General features: G+C 45.0%; 1 pseudogene; it reads left to right on the top strand.

Moving 5' to 3' along the window:
• The first annotated feature begins 1,960 nt into the window (after positions 1 to 1,960).
• On the top strand, positions 1,961 to 3,070 carry LOC103271468 (annotated as a pseudogene).
• Positions 3,071 to 4,826: the final 1,756 nt, after the last annotated feature.

The following is a 4,826-nucleotide window of genomic DNA, read 5'->3' as shown; positions in this document are numbered from 1 at the left end:
GGATATGGCACAGCTGCATGCTGTCAGAGCCCATGTGGAGCTAGGAGCCCATTTGATCTCTGAAGACCTATGGCCAAACCATTCTCAAGAATTCATTCACTACAGGCAGTGCTTGGTGACCAGCTCTCAGGCTGGGAATGAACCCTGGCCCAGTCACCTTTACTCACCCCCCAAGGGCAGGTTCTGTAACTGCAGGCAGCTCCCATTTGGGGCAAGCTGCAGCAAGAGAAACAGTTGCTAAAGGAACTTTTGAGTTCTGAACAAACTCTGTCTCTATCAAGAGAAAGGAAGCCAGGAAGAGCCCTATTATCCTGGTAAACCTCTCCCCATGTAAATGCTCCTTGCAACTGGTGACTCTGTCATTCTTGCAGCACTGCCACAATGTCCAGGGGGCACATCCTCCCTCCTAATTCCCACTGAGTGCATATAGATGGGGATTGGGAATGCAGACCAGTCATTTTAGCCTGTGAAAAAACATTGCTGCAGAAAGTTTGAGTTCTGAGCATAAGCAGTCTCAGACAAGGGAAGGAGAGCCAAGGGTGATAAAGGGGAATGCTGTCATCCTGGCAACCCTTTCTTCCTGTGTGAACTGCTTTGTGCAACAGAAAAGGTTCGACCAACTCCGCAGCATGACCAAAGCAGCTAGGAGATCCATTTTCCACTGGGTAGTCAATCATGCCTGCAAGGCAGGGAGATAGAGAGTTGTCCAGTCTGACTTAGTCCTCCCCAATTAGCATACCCCCTCCAATTCCCTCAAAAGCCCAGTACTGAAGAACTCTGAGAGTTCACACAGCCCCACCCATAACCTAGGTCATCTGTGCACTTCCTTGGGGAAATAAAGGCAAAGCAAAAAGTCCACAGCCACCATCACAGCTGGCTTTCTCCTTCAAGCTCCACCTCCTAGCTGAAGGTCAACTGACACACAATGTCTGAGACAATTAAACAGTCCTTGAGAAGGAGACCAGAACAAAGCCCATGGCATTATGCATCTCTCAGACTAGTCCACAAAGCAAGAATTTATAGAGCTCTTTTAGAGAATCCTCCAGAGACACTGGTGACCAACTCTCCTTAGAATTCAACCCTTGCATTTTTACATCATGGGTTACCTTCCAGGCACTCTCCAGTATTAGTCCAATAGTGGCAATCTCATAGGGCAGGTCGATCCAGAAGAGCAGCAGGACCCACAGTGGCCAGATCCTCATGGACTACTACTCTCAGAGGAAGAAGGAGTGCAATATAACAGAGAAGCACACCATGGAATAAAAACTAAAAATAAGAAAATAAAGGTAGCAAAGGCCACCTCAACAAAACAACAACAAAATGTCTCTCCTCGTAGATGAGGAAGAAACAGCAAAATAAAATAAAATAATCAGCAATCTCCAAACCCTTAATGAATTGTCATTCACAAAGAGACCTCCCAGATCCCAAGCAATGAAGTCCATCCAGAGTGACCTGTCTCTGATGACAGACATAGAAGTCAGACTATGAATGGCAAAGACAGTCAAGGAAAGCCATGAGAAGATGGAAGCACAGGTCATCCAGGCAATGAAAACAGTGCAGGAAATAAAAGTTGAGCTGTCCAATATAAGAAAAGTCCAATCTGAACTCTTGGAAATGAAAAATTCTTTCCTGGAATTTCAAAGCACAATAACAAGCCTGAACAGCAAACTCGATCAGACAGAAAAGAATCTCAGAGCTAGAGAATCAAACAATCTAACTAATTCACTCCAACAAAAACAAGGAGAAAAGGCTCAAGAAGAATAAGCAAAGCCTACAAGAGATTTTGGATTATGTAAAGACACCAAATATATGACTTATTGGCATCCCAGAGAGGAAAGGGCAAATTGAGAACACCTGGAACAAGCCTTCCAGGAGGTCATTCAAGAAAATTTCCCCTACCTTGGCAACTGCATCCACCTGCAGGCACCGACTTGTGCCCTTGTTCCACTGCTGGTCCACCATGGACAATGATATTGCTGTGCTCCTGGATGATAACGGCTCCCGTATGTGCAAGGTCAGCTTCACGAGCGATGATTCGTCCCCTCCTCGCAGCCGTCTTCCCTTCCATCGTGGGGCGCTCGCGGCATCAGGGTGTGATGGTGGGCATGGGCCAGAAGGACTCCTACGTGGGCGATGAGGCCCAGAGCAAGAGTGACCCTGAAGTATCCCATCGAGCATGGCATTGTCATCAACTGGGATGACATGGAGAGGATCTGGCACCACACTTTCTACAATGAGCTGCGTGTGGCTCCCGAGGAGCACCCTGTGCTGCTGACCGAGGCCGCTCTGAACCCCAAGACCAATCGTGAAAAGATGACCCAGATCATGTTTGAGACCTTCAATACCCCAGCCATGTATGTGGCCATCCAGGCTGTGCTGTCCCTGTATGCCTCTGGCTGTACCACTGGCATTGTGATGGACTCTGGTGATGGGGTCACCCACACTGTGCCCATCTACGAGGGGTATGCCCTCCCCAGGCCATCCTGCGTCTGGACCTGGCTGGCCAGGACTTGACAGACTACCTCATGAAGATTCTCACTAAGTGTGACTACAGTTTCACACCATGGCAGAGAGGGAAATTGCACATGACATCAAGGAGAAGCTGTGCTATGTCGCCCTGGACTTCGAGCAGATGGCCACCGCTGCATCCTCCTTCTCCCTGGAGAAGAGCTATGAACTGCCTGATGGCCAGGTGATCACCATCGGCAATGAGTGGTTCCACTGCCTGGAGGCCCTCTTCCAGCTTTCCTTCCTGGGCATGGAATCCTGTGGCATCCGTAAAACCACCTTCAACCACCTTCAAGTGTGATGTGGACATCAAGAACCTGTACGCCAACACAGTGCTGTCTGGAGGCACCCTCATATACCCAGGTAGCTGACAGGATGCAGAAAGACATCACTGTCCTGGCGCAGCATGATGATCAAGATCATTGCACCCTGTGAGCACAAGTACTCCATGTGGATTGGCGGCTTCATCCTGGCCTCGCTGTCCATCTTCCAGCAGATGTGGATCAGTAAGCAGGAGTACCATGAGTCCAGCCTCTCCATCGTGCACCACAAGTGCTTCTAGGCGGACTGAGACTAGCGTGCTACACCCGTTTTTGACAAACCTAACTTGCCCAGAAAACAAGACGAGATTGGTATGGCTTTATTTTATTTTATTTTTATTTTTTGTTCTTGATTTGATGACTCTCAGAATTTAAAAACTAGAACAGTGAAAGTGACAGCAAGTTGGAGTGAGCATCCCCAAAGTTCTACAATGTGGCCAAGGACTTTAATTGTACATTGTTCTTTTTTATAATAGTCATTCCAAATATTGTGAGATACACTGTTACAGGAAGTCTCTCCCAAAAGCTGCCCCACTTCTTTCTAAGGAGAGTAGCCCAGTTCTCTCCTGATCCACATAGGGGAGTTAACAGCATTACTTTTGTGTAAATTATGTAATGCAAATTTTTAAAATTTTGCCTTAATACTTTTTCATTTGTTTTATTTTGAATGATCAGCCACTGTAGTTCCCCTTTTTGTCCCTGACTTGACATGTATGAAGGCTTTTGGTCTCCCAAAAGAGTGGGTGGAGGTGTGGAGGCAGCCAGGGCTTACCTATACACTGACTTGAGACAAGTTCAATAAAAGTGCACACCTGAAAAAAACAAAAAGAAAGAAAATTTCCCCTATCTTGCTTAGAGAGGTGGCCATGCAGATGCAAGAGATCCAGAGAACTTCTGCTAGGTATTACATGAGAAGAACATCCCCAAGACACATAGTAATTCATTTTCACATGGTGAGTATGAAAGAAAAAATCTTAAAGGCAACTAGAGAGAAGGGACAGACCACCTACCAAGGAAGACCAGTCAGAATTGAAGCAGGCTTCCCTGCAGAAACCCTACAAGCCAGAAGGGACTGAAATTCCATCTAATATTCTTAAAGATAAGTAAGTAATTCTAGCCAAGATAAGCCTTGTTAATGGAGAATTAAAGTCCTTCCTAGACATCCAATTACTAAAAGAATGTGCTACCTCCAGACCAACCCTTCAGGAGATGCTTACAACAGTTCTAAGCACAGAAACAAAAGAACAGTTCCACCCATTGCAAAAGCACGGGCAGGCACACAGCTAACAGATCATACAAAACAACCACAAAACATAAAAAGCAAAGCACCCTTTAAATGACAATATGACAGGAATAACTCCTCCCCACATATCAATAATTAACTTAAATGTAAATGGACTAAATGCACAACTCAAGAGGCACAGAGTGGCAAATTGGATAAAGAAACATGATCCACCTTTCTGCTGCCTTAAGAAACCCCATCACATTGCAAATGGCACCCACAGACTCAGGGTAAAAGGCTGGAGAAAGAGCTTCCAAAAAAAATGGAAAAGAAAAAAAGAGCAGCAGTAGCTATTCTTATACTAGACAAAACAGATTTTAAACCAATAAAAGTTGAAAAGGATACTACATAATGATAAAAGGCTCAATCCACCAGCAAGAAATACCCATTTTGAATACATGCACACCCAACATAGGAGCACCCAGATTTATAAAAACAATTGCTAATTAAACTAAGAGAGGATGAAGACAACTCTACAATTATAATCAGAGACTTTAATACTCCACTAACTGCCCTAGACAGATCACTGAGGGGGAAAAAAACCCTGGGTATTTGGAATTTTAACTAAACAATTGGCCATCTACAGAATACTTTTCCCAACAACCACAGGGTATATATTCTTCTCTATCAGCACATGGAACATACTCTAACATCAACCACATACGCATGTATAAATCAAGCATGAACAAATTTCAAAAAGTTGAAATGATATCAAC

This window comes from Carlito syrichta, unplaced genomic scaffold (assembly GCF_000164805.1).
Source record: "Carlito syrichta isolate Samal-C Ts95f unplaced genomic scaffold, Tarsius_syrichta-2.0.1 Scaffold311678, whole genome shotgun sequence".
Lineage (NCBI taxonomy): Eukaryota > Metazoa > Chordata > Mammalia > Primates > Tarsiidae > Carlito > Carlito syrichta.
Note: the sequence above shows the minus strand (reverse complement) of the source record. Positions and strands in the feature narration are given on the sequence as shown.